At 45.9% G+C, this 12,237-nt stretch overlaps 1 long non-coding RNA gene across 1 annotated transcript in view; it reads left to right on the plus strand.

Annotated features, from left to right (window-relative positions):
- The window catches only part of LOC309651810, a 143,080-nt gene that overhangs the window by 88,491 nt on the left and 42,352 nt on the right, over window positions 1-12,237 (plus strand). The window contains exon 2 of the long non-coding RNA XR_014258416.1: window positions 5,201-5,379. This is a non-coding gene — a long non-coding RNA (uncharacterized lncRNA). The remainder of the gene's footprint in view (window positions 1-5,200; window positions 5,380-12,237) is intronic.

The following is a 12,237-nucleotide window of genomic DNA, read 5'->3' on the forward strand; positions in this document are numbered from 1 at the left end:
TTTGGCAATTATGAAGAAAGGTTCTATAAATATTTGCATACGAATTCTTTTTAAATTAATTAATTTATTTATATTTATTTTTGGCTGCGTTGGGTCTTCATTGCTGTGCGCGGGCTTTCTCTAGTTGCGGCGAGTGGGGGCTACTCTTCGTTGTGATGTGTGGGCTTCTCATTGCGGTGGCTTCTCTTGTTGTGGAGCATGGGCTCTAGGCGCGCAGGCTTCAGTAGTTGTGGCACACGGGCTCAGTAGTTGTGGCTCGTGGGCTCTAGAGCGCAGGCTCAGTAGTTGTGGCTCGTGGGCTCTAGCGCGCAGGCTCAGTAGTTGTGGTGCACGGGCTTAGTTGCTCCGTGGCATGTGGGATCTTTCTGGACCAGGGCACGAACCTGTGTCCCCTGCATTGGCAGGTGGATTCTTAACCACTGAGCCACGAGGGAAGCCCTGAATACAAATTTTTATGTAAACATAAGTTTATGAAGAAAGGTTCTATAAATATTTGCATACGAATTTTTATGTGAACGTAAGTTTTTATTTCTCTGGGGTAATACTTAGGAATGGCTGAGTCATATAGTAAGTGAATGTTTATGCTTATGAGAAACTACTAAACTGTTTTCCAAAGAGGCTGCACCATTTGCATTCCCATCAGCAATGTGTGAGGCTTCTCATTAGTTGCTCCTCATCCCTGCCAGCACTTGGTATCCGTTGTTGTCGTTAGCCATTCTAGCAGATGTGAAATGGTATCTATGGTATCTCATTGCTTTAATTTGCATTTGCCAGGATAGATTTTGAATTAAAAAAAAAAAAGAAAGCTCAGTTTGAAGAAACATTACCTTGATTTCCCTACTTTATGTATTTGTATTATCACTTACCAAAGAGCCTAAAGAGATCACAAAAGTGCCTCGTCCCAACCCCTGCCTCAGGAACCTGAAAAATGCAAATTATGGAGACAGCTAGCTGCTGTTTTAAATGACTGGTAACCAGTGTTGCCAACTAGTCTCTGTGGTGAATGAGAATAGTTAATCTAGTCTCTATTGGTTACCTTAAATTAAAAAACAGGCTTTCTTCTCACTTCATGAAAAATGTATATTCCAGAAGCATTGTGTGAATACAATTGTGATCCTTCAATTTAATTTCAAGAGCACCAAGAATGCTTAATATTTTGAGGAATTCTCAGAGGAATACATTTGTTAAAAAGGAATCAACAGGGTTTAGAGGAAAGAGTACTGGAATAGGAATTTGGAAGTCCTGTTCTGGAAACAGTTCTACCTGGTCCTAAGTGTGTGACCTTGAGCAAGCCTCCGAAACCACATTAAGGCTGCCTCTCTTCCTCTGCTGGAAGAAGGTTTGGACTCACTTCAGCCATATCTCCTGGCATATCGTCCACAGAACACTAGATCTACAGGATTAAGATGCATGGAAGAAGAGAGCGTTCTATATTTAAATTAACGTGGGAAATATTGAGTTAAAGTTCAAGAGGTTTCACTGAGGGAGGATTTTCCAGAGTCTTTAATTTGCTAACATATATTTTTAATCCCTGTGAGAGGGCTGTCATATGTCGTGTCTTCCCAATTCATTTGAGCACAGAAGTCTTTTTCATTGAAAAATATATGAACGTATATTCCTTTGTTTTTCCTAAAACTCACTTTGGGAAATGCTGGACTGAAATATTGTTAATGTCCCTTCCAAATCTAACTTTTCAATGTTTCCAGTCTTTTTGTAAAAAAATCTCAAACACCTCTTGGTGTATTTGCTTGGAAAGTTTGCATTTCATATGTCAAGTTTTGTGCAGACTGATTCCATGGTACTGTACAGTGACATAATCATAGGCAAAATAACGACGAGCTTGTTTCTCAGGCTTCTGTATTTAAGGTCAGGCTGGTTTAAACCCATATAGAGATCAACCAGGTCTCAGAACTTGGCAGGGCAGGGAGAGCTGTGCTAGAGGCAGACACAGGTAGAGAGCAGGCCTGGAGGAGGACCCAGATGCGGGCAGTCAGAGCATGAGTGTCCAGAGTGAGGCCAGAGACATACAGAAGATCAAGGAGTCAGTGGGTCAAAGGTGTCATCTGCTGGGCAACCAGGAGTCCAGGAAACACATAGCCAGGTTCACGCAAGGTCGTGGGTCACAGGACAGACAAGGAAAACATTAGTAGATCCCCAAGGGCACACAGGTCATTCTCTAGGAAACAGACACAGCGTATCACTAAGAAGCCGTTTTTAATACTGATGTTATCTCACCAGCTATGAAGCCCCACTTCCTCCTGGGACAGCGGCCAAGACCTGGGAAAGGCTCCCAGGCCTCCAGCTCAGGACGGAAGGTGTGAGATGCCAGAGAGCTGGGGCCAGGCTCAGAGATGGTGACTTTAGGAGAGCTGAAGTTGGGAGAAACCCACCTTGCCTCTCTCCAACTCCCCCCGCCCCTTCCGGAGGACCCACTGGAAGATTGTTCTCCCTTCTGTGAGCCTGAAGAATTTAGAATGAAGAGATTAATTGACCAGAAATGAAAGCTTGAGGCAGTTCATTGCAGTGGAAAGAGTGTGGATTGAGAGTCAAGAGGCCAAGTTCAGCTCTTTGACCTGAGCTGTGGGCTTTGGTTTACTCACTCATGAGCAAAGTTTTCTTCCAGCTCAAAGGTTCCAGGATTCCAGTTACATCTGAGTCTGGGAAGGGGTAGCCCCACTCCAGCCTAGATGAGGAGGTGAGAGGGGGCCTCCGCTCTTCTCTAGCCAAGGCGGCTGCCGGCCTCTCCTGCCCTCACCCACATCCAGGGACTACATGCCCGCTGCACTGTTTGCAGGCTTGTTCTTGGGGAGACTGATGGAGCTGACAGCCTCACAGGGGAGAAACCTCAGCACAGAGCCAACAGGAGCCAGACCCAGGACGACAGTCTGAAGTCAGGCAGCCCTGCGTCCTGTAGGTCAGCGCGGGACTCAGGGCAAACCGGGCGCGGTCAGGAGACTCCGGGCACAAACAGGAAGTCCTATGTGGTGGGAAAACCGAGACCACATGCCCCTACCGTCTTGGGCTGGGGCCTGCCTTTCAGAGGGCTCAGACAGAGGAACCTCCGATACTTGGAAGGAGGGGAGTGTGTTTTGAAACTAAAATGGGCACAGTAGGTACCAGTCAGGTTAATTAGAGGAATGTCCCTTCCTCCTGTGAGACTGAACGGTGTGACTTTCCGAAGAAGGCACTTCTCACGGTAACGCGGTAAATTTCAGAGGCGGCCAGCAGCACTGGTTGTTGGTGGAGAGACTGGTTTGGAAGTGAGCCCTCCACAGGCCCCGTCCTCTTCCTCCGCTTCTTCCCAGACCCCTGGAAGCAGCAGAAGCACACCAGTAGGTGGCCACAGCCCCAGGCGGCTGTGTTTGCCAGATTCCAAAGGGACGGGAACTCCCTTCTCATTAGGGGAGGGGCTGGGTTTCCCCAGAGGAGGTTCTGGCACCTGGGCTGGACGAGATGTATCAATACCTGGGGGGGAGGGGCACAGAAGCAGGGTGGCGCTGCAGGGAGAGATGTCTCTAGGAGAGGCCACCATTCCTTAAAAAATGCTCATATTGAATGCTATGGGGGCCTTCTCTGAGGGCCAGTGACCTTCCCAGGAGCGAGGAGGCGCCCCCCACAGGCAGCAGAGTCTGTAGCAGTCTTGCCCGTGTGGTGTTGAAGGCGATGGGGTACGTTCAAGTAGTCGTGTGAGGACCCTAGTTTCAGGCCCAAATTCGATGTGACTTGGTGTATGGGTTTTTTTCCTGAGGTCAAAGGCAACTGACACCTCAACACCTTATTTAAAAATAGAGGGAATTCCCTGGTGGTCCAGTGGCTAAGACTATGCACCCTCAATGCAGGGGGCCCAGGTTCGATCCCTGGTTGGGGATCTAAGATCCCACATGCCGCAACTAAAGATCCCATGTGCCGCAACTAAGACCCGGTGAAGGCAAATAAATAAATAAATAATAAATTTTTTTAAAAAATAGAATTATCTGTGTATCCCTGTGCATATTCCCTCATGGGTCTTTTCTACTTTCTCCCCTCACAGTGTTTGGTGACTTACTCTATAGAGGTTGTAAACTCTATTGAAACGGGAGGGAAGGAGGCAGGGCACAACATTTTAAAGAATGACATAGCCGGAGGACATGACATAAACTGATTAGAACCAAATGGGTCCAAGATGGCGGACAAGTCAACTTCCACTAGACCTTGAGCCTCAGTATACGCTCACATCAGCAAGCTAAATGACACACCCACAGGAGCCATGACAGTTCCAAGACACCATAAGGATCAAAAGTGGGCAGTGGCGGGCTTCCCTGGTGGCGCAGTGGTTGAGAATCCGCCTGCCAATGCAGGGGACATGGGTTCGAGCCCTGGTCTGGGAAGATCCCACATGCCGCGGAGCGGCTAGGCCCGTGAGCCACAACTACTGAGCCTGCGTGTCTGGAGCTTGTGCTCTGCAACGGGAGAGGCCGCGACAGTGAGAGGCCCGCGCACCGCGATGAAGAGTGGCCCCCGCTTGCCGCAACTGGAGAAAGCCCTCGCACAGAAATGAAGACCCAACACAGCCATAAATAAATAAATAAATAAATAAATAAATAAGTAAGTAAGTAAGTAAATAAATAAATAAATAAATGTGGGCAGTGGCCCAATTCCTGGAACTCCCCACCCCTGGAAATCCCCACCCCTTCCTAAAATAGCTATAATGCTCCTCCCACTCATTAGCCTATGAAATTACCCACTCCTATAAAAACTGACAACCCCATACCCTGGTGCCTTTCTCACCTTCTGAGATGGCCCACACTCTGTCTGTGGAATGTGTTTCTCTCTAAATAAATCCACTTCTTACCTATCACTTGGTCTCTCAGCGAGTTCTTTCTGTGATGAGACATCAAGAACCTGAGCTTCATGAAGTCCTGAAACCAGGTGTGTGGTCTCAGTTGGAAGACTGGGTTTTGGCTGCGTTCGAGTCCCAGCCGTGTGGGTTCAAGTCCCCATCAGGGTTTTGGCCGGGTTCGAGTCCCGCCTGTGTGGGTTCAAGTCCCAATCTGAGGTGCACTGTTTCACTATTACTTAACACATACTAAGTCCAGGCTCACAACGAAATAACTTTCCTTTGTGTCAATTAGTAGATTATTGTGAATTCTTATTATTTCCTGGTGGAGCCTGAAAAGTCGTCAGAACAGAGCCTCAGGATTATTCCCTTCTTGACTTTCAGGTAATGCATCCAAGAAAGAGTCATCCACTGAGTTTTTTCCCCTCATTCATCTCCCTTCATCCAAGCTGAGGAAAAGAGACAGCCACCTGGCAAAGGTCTAGTCCAAGGTGCCTTTGAAATGTTCTGCTGAAGCACCTCTGGTTCCCCAGCATTCCTGTTAGAAGATAAGCCGTCTCCAGGTAAGTAATGCTGTTAATAACAATGGCAGTAGCCACTTGGGTCTTGATTCGTCCCCTGGGGAGACGTAGGCTCCAGGGCAGGGAGCTGGGAGGCTGAGGCTAGAGATCCACCACAGCCCTCAGCCTGTTCTTTCTCCTTGAATTTCCTTTTCACTTTAATCATTCCTGGAATCATGGAGAGAAGTTTAGAGGTTTCTACAACCCAGCTCTCTGGATTTGGATAAGATTAAACCAAAGTCTTAACAGAACCAGCCAGGTCTTAATATTCTCCAAAGAATAAAGATCCCGTCACCACCCAGAGGTACCTGAACTCACAAATCTGTTGCTGCAGATCAAGGCTTGTCTTCCTAGTATGCAAACAGTTCTGAGTGTTCCTCAAATCAACTTTCAATCTAGCGTTTTTCATGGCTACCAGGTGGAATTTACCTCTGAATGAAGGTCCCCACCTTGCATTGAATTCTAGTGAGTTTTGTTTTGTTTTACAAAGTGACGGTCGGGCACCATCTTTGGGGACCACTTGATTGATTGATCCCCCACAATGTCGACTTAAAAAATATGCACAACCTAAAAGCTGAGAGTTATATTTTATTTGGTGGGAATTCTTAGGACTTCAAGCCCAGGAGGCAGCATCTCAAGTAACTCGAGAGACTGCTCCAAGGAGGCGAGGGGGGAGCCAGGTTATGTAGGAGTTTTGCAACAAAGGGCAGGTAGTTGGAACATCAAAAGATTATTGTTTATTAAAGAAAACCAGATATCCCAAGTTAAGGAATTCAGCGCTTTTGTATGTATGGAAGATGCAAGAGTCTGGGCTCACTGAAATCATTCCTTTGATACGTACCTCAGCTATCTGGGGCCAGTATCCTGTGTTTTCACCTCCTGAGTTTCCTCAGGGCTCATGGTAAGGAGTGGCTGCAGTCTGACGGCTGCTACATGGCAGGTATTCTTTCCTTCCTGAATTCCCTCAGGACTCATTGGCTCACAGTGGAGGGCTGCAATCACTGATGACTGTGACATCCTTTCTTTACTGATAGGGTAGGAAATATTGCATTTCTCAGCAGCCTTCTCTTATTCACGTTGCAGATTTTTATTTTTCTCCTTAAGGGAGAACCCCAGCCCATGGGACAGTTCTGCCTGAGAAGTGGAGAAGTAGGAATATTTTTCCTCAGTGACTAGAGCAAAGGCAGCAAAATTCCACATTTCATGGGTCCAGGGTCACGGCTACTCCGAAGGTTGGTGTGATTCTAGTCATTACCAAGAGTACAATCTAGACTTTGCCCAGTTCTCAGTCGCCTCCTCTATACAGAGTCCTTCCACATCGCAGGAGTCCCCAGGGAAGCCGGGACAGGCCCACAGCAGTCCCTAACGTGAGTCATCCTGTAGCCATGACAACTTCCCAGGGAAGCCCTCCAGCCGGGGCCCGCCTGCTGGACGGGCTCCTTACGGACAGGGTCCCACAGCCCCCCTTCGCCTCTTCCAGGCACGGGTGTTTGCAACCTGGAGCAGCACCTGCTGAGCCCCCAGCCCACCCACTGTGCCAGCCAGGGTTCTGAGCAGCGCTGTCTTCAAGGTGGATGAGAGCTGACTCTATTTTAAGGAAATGAAAGGCGTCCTTGAGTCAAAGCATGTGATACAAATGACCTTTCTGTGGCAACATGATTAAAAATAGGCAGTTACAGGAAAATTTTCAACTCTTGAGACATTAATGGATGTAGATGTAAAAAAACAGACTAACTTCCCTCATCTTCCCATTAGTGACGTGTGTGGGCAGACAGGGCTACTTTTTGCCGCCCTGACAGACCGAATTCTGCCTGCGCGTGGGATAGGAGCATTTCTAGGCTAGCCATTCCCCCAAAGTGAGGTTGTAGAATTTGTATGGTACTTACCGACTGACTGGCTCACCCAAATCTGAGTGTGTTTCATTCTTTGCGTTTGGTGGCTGGATTTTTGCGTGAACAGCAAGGAGTAGCTGAATTCTCCCTTTCAGTCTGCACCTCTAGATCAAGGGACAGCAAACTTTTTCTGTGAAGAACCAGATAGTATACATTTTAGGCTTTGTTGACCATGCCTTTTCCGTAGCATCTACTCAGCTCTGCTGGTATAGTGTGTGGGTAAGCAGCCCCAGGTAGTGTGCAAACAAATGGGCTTGGCCATGGTTACAGTAAACCTTTATTTGCAAAAACAGGTGGCAGGCTTGATTTGGGCCTGAAGGCTATAGGTTGCCCAGCCCTGCTCTGGAGTCAAAGAGGTGAGGATATTCACCCTCCTTCCCTGTTTTCATGGGATGCCTGAGAATTATGCGTTCGTTAATTCACGCATCCATTCAGCAAATGCTTACTGAGCGGTCTGCTACCATGCCAAGCTCCGTAACGTGAGTTCGGGATGCAACAGAGAACAGCACACACCAAGCTCCCTGCCTCACAGAGCTTACACCGTAGAAAAGAGGGGCATATTCTCGGGTGAGAGGAGGATGTTAGTGGCAGGGGAATGAGCTCAGGGAGGTAATGGGAACCGATCTTGGTGTCTTACATATAGGCGATCATAAAGACTTTGGCATTTCCTCGGTGTGAAATGAGGAACCATTGGAGAATTTTGAACAAAGAAGTGACATGATCTAACTTATGTGTTGAAAATAAATGTAAACTGTGTCAATGGTAGACTAAAGGATGGATGCAGGGATACCCAGGAGGAGGAGGAGGTAGCAGTGCTTGAGGAGAGAGAGGGCGGTAGCATGAACTAGAACGGTAACAGGGAAGGTAGTGAGAAGTGTTTAGATTCGTGGTATATTTTGAAGGTAGAGCCAACACGACTTCCTAATGGCTGCATAATGTGTGTGAGATAAAGGAGTCAAGAATATATGTGGCAGGGGGCTTCCCTGGTGGGGTCCAGTGGTTAAGAATCCACCTTCCAATGCAGGGGATGTTGGTTCAATCCCTGGTCGGGGAACTAAGATCCCACATGCTGTGGGGCAACTGAGCCCGCTGCCACAACTAAGACCTGACACAGCCAACAATAAATAAATAAATAAATAAATATTAAAGAAAAAAAAAAAAGAATGTATTTCGTATTTGGAACGTGGAGTTGCCACTAATTGGGATGTGGGAATGCTAAGGGTGGAAGCAGTGTTAAACATGTGAACTTTGAAATTTCTCCTTGACATCCAAGTGGATACATCTCAGCTTGGCATTTAGGAGAGAGGTCTGAGCTGGAGATATACATTTGGATGCTGTCAGCATAGGAAAAATGCACCGTATTTAAAGCCATGGATTATATGAGATCACCAAGGAAATGAGAATATAGAGAAAAAAGGAGAACCAAGACCCTTGGGCAGTCCAGTATTGAGAAGCTGGGGAGAGGAGGAGGAACCTTGAACTCAGGGTGCTAAGTGACCTCACCTCACTTGCCAGGAAAAATATACATGAGAACATTGCATAATAAATGAACTTAATTTTTAAAAATCTTTAATTTTTCATTCTATATCCAAGGGACAGCTATGACTCTTTTGACTTAAGGAAGTATTTGTATTTCTTAAGTGGATTCAAGTAGGCTGGTGATATTAGTCTTATTGTGCAGAGTTTTTTCCCCTAAATAAAGAAAATAGTTTGCTTGAGATCTTCCAGACCGTGTTATAGATTCACCTAATTCAAAATTGTTTAAGGAGTCTGCTTTGCACACATGCCTTCCTCTGTTTGTGCTCTGTGTCCAATGTCTAAAGGCCTATGTAACCTGGTTCGCTTATTGCCAAATAAAGTCTAAGCCAGCTCCTGGGCTGCCCCCACATGGTAAGTAAAGCTCAGATGAGAGTGTGCCCTTCAGATTGGGACTTGAACCCACGCAGCTGGGACTCAAACCCGACCAAAACCCACAGTCTTCCAACTGAGACCACACACCTGGTTTCAGGACTTAATGAAGCTCAGGTTCTTGATGTCTCATCGCAGAAAGACTTCACTGAGAGACCAAGTGATAGGTAAGAAGTGGATTTATTTAGAGAGAAACACATTCCACAGACAGAGTGTGGGCCATCTCAGAAGGTGAGAAAGGCACCAGGGTATGGGGTTGTCAGTTTTTATAGGAGTGGGTAATTTCATAGGCTAATGAGTGGGAGGAGCATTATAGCTATTTTAGGAAGGGGTGGGGATTTCCAGGAATTGGGCCACTGCCCACTTTTGATCCTTATGGTCTGTCTTGGAACTGTCATGGCTCCTGTGGGTGTGTCATTTAGCTTGCTGATGTGAGCATATACTGAGGCTCAAGGTCTAGTGGAAGTTGACTTGTCCGCCATCTTGGACCCATTTGGTTCTAATCAGTTTATGTCATGTCCTCAGGCTATGTCATTCTTTCAAAGGTGGTGCCCTGCCTCCTTCCCTCCTGTTTCACAGATACTTAATTCCTATGGATCAATCTCGGCGTTTTAGTTTCTGATTCTGATATTCAGAGGATGGTAGGTTGTTCAAGATCTGTGAGAATCTCAACCATCTTGTCCTTGACTTACGTTGTAAAAATAATTTGGGGGTTTCCTGTTTTGTTTTTTACTTGGAAAATTTTGGTTAACACTGTTTTTAAAATGAACAATCTTAGAGGTTTTTAAAAAATATCTGTAGACTGCATCAAATATTACAAAGGACTTCTAAAGCAACCTTGTGAAGTCTGTTATGATTCCCATCTTATTGATGATGTGTCTGAGGTTCAGATGAGAATGTCATGCGTTAAGAGAAGGCCAGGACTCTCATTCTCAGCCCAGTGCTCTTAGCACAATGATACACCTTTTTTCTAGAAGCATCATGACAGGTCAAGAGCTCAGGCTAATGTGCTAGCCAGATGGCCATCTTAGAAAAGCACATGTCTTGGCTCTTCCAGTTTTTTGTTTTCTGTGACCCCATTTCATTTAGGACTGATACTCAGAACATTCGTTGGACCACTCTATGGCATTTAAAAGAAGGAAGGAGATAAGTTGGTGTAGTTGAAGAGATACCCAAATTAAACAGTTCTTTCACAGGCATGGGTCTTTGGGCAAGTCAGATACAAAATGTGAGAGAGCTTGAGCTCTCTTGAAAACCACAGAGACGGCAATCACTTTTAGGGTGGGGAAGTGTGGGGTTTGCCATCCCTGTGTGCCCTGTTTACTGGCCTGGTCTCTAGGCTATCACTTAGTTTTCAAGGTGGAAATTACCCTCTTCAACCTACTGTGTGCTTGTCTAAAAAGTCAGATGATAAGCTACAGGTTCAAATTCTGTATTCATGGGAAAGGCTGGGAACATTTCACAGAGGACTGCTGGTTGCCTTGGCAACCTAACAGCCCTCTAGGACAGGAGGAGCGGACACCAAGGCCAATGTCTGTAGGAAGACGGCTTTCTGTGATTAAGCCTTCCCTGACAACATTTATATCTGAAACATGAAAGCCCCAAGGCTATGTTCAGGAAGGCTGCCTGACAGTCAACAGGAGACCTAAACAGATCTGGTGTGATCCGCCTGAGTAGAAGAACACATATTCCTGTTTTCCCTTACACAGCTCCGCCATTTGGATGACTCCAGAAGAAAAAGGCACTTGGAGTCGTAGCTCTTGTCCGGTCAGCTTACTACCTTCCTGAAAATTATGATTTAGAAAATGGGAGATGATCTTTTAAACAAACACGCCAGAATTTACCTATTCACATGATGGCTTTCCTTCAAAGACGTGGGGTGGAGCGGGGGCACGACTATGGCCCAAAATATAAGTGGTGCTGAATGTGCTCCTTTTGGGAAAGTACCTTCATGGGCATTTGCTAGACATACAAGACAATCAATCTGGTTAGATTTGGGGGGGGTCACACTTCAAGTCTGGTAGTTTTTAACTAAAAAAATGAACTATATATTGATGTGTCTCTCCCTAGTGCCCAGCACATACTGGTAGTTCACAAAATGTTTGATGAATGTTCAGTTAACCATCCACCTCCATCCCTGGATTTCCCCCAAATCAAATCCACCTTTAAAGACTCACCAGCACCAGTAAGTCAAAAGGATATTCAGTAGAGTCTAGCTGGATTTCCAAAAGGGCACCCTAGAAAGCTGTAAGAAAGGATGGCAGCACTGGGTCTGTTACATGGTATCCCAATGGGACCACTTTGAAGGAGACAGTATTCAGCTGGTGTCCACTTTGAAGGGGGCAATATTCACTAGGTGCGGTGGGTTTTTTTTTTAATTGAAATAAATTAACACCAAAGTGATTCAGATATATTTTATATATATACATATATATATACATATATATATATTCTTTTCCATTATGGTTTATCACAGGATATTGAATGTAGTTCCCTGTGCTGTACAGTAGGGCCTCGTTGTTTATCCATTCTATATATAATAGTTTACATTGTTGCAGTGGTTTTAAATCATGGCCACAACTTCTTTGATACTTTTCCCATGAAAGATGGGGTTTGTGTCCCCTACCTTGAAAGTGAGTAGTCTTATGACTTCTTTGACCAAAAGAATTCAATGAAAGTGATACTATGTGACTACCAAGGCCAGGTCCTAAAAGGGCATGCTGTTTCTGCCCTGTTGACTGGATACGCATTTTTAGAGCCTTGAGCTGCCACGTAAGAAGCCTGATTACCCTGGTTCCACCATGTTATGAGGAAGCCCAACACACAAGTAGAGGTCAAGTGTAGATGCACTAGTCAACAGCCCAGCCTTTGAGACATTCCAGCTCAGGCATCCGACATATGAGTAAAGACATTTCAGATGATTTTAGTGCCCAGCTGTTCAAGTTGCTCCCAGGTATTTGAGTCTCCCCGACTGAGGCCCGAGACATTGTGGAGCAGCGACAGGCAATCCCTGCTATACTCTGTCTAAATTCCAGACCCCCAAAATTTGTGAACGTAACAA

The sequence above is a fragment of the Balaenoptera physalus genome (assembly GCF_965194825.1).
Source record: "Balaenoptera physalus genome assembly, chromosome: 21".
Taxonomy (NCBI): domain Eukaryota; kingdom Metazoa; phylum Chordata; class Mammalia; order Artiodactyla; family Balaenopteridae; genus Balaenoptera; species Balaenoptera physalus.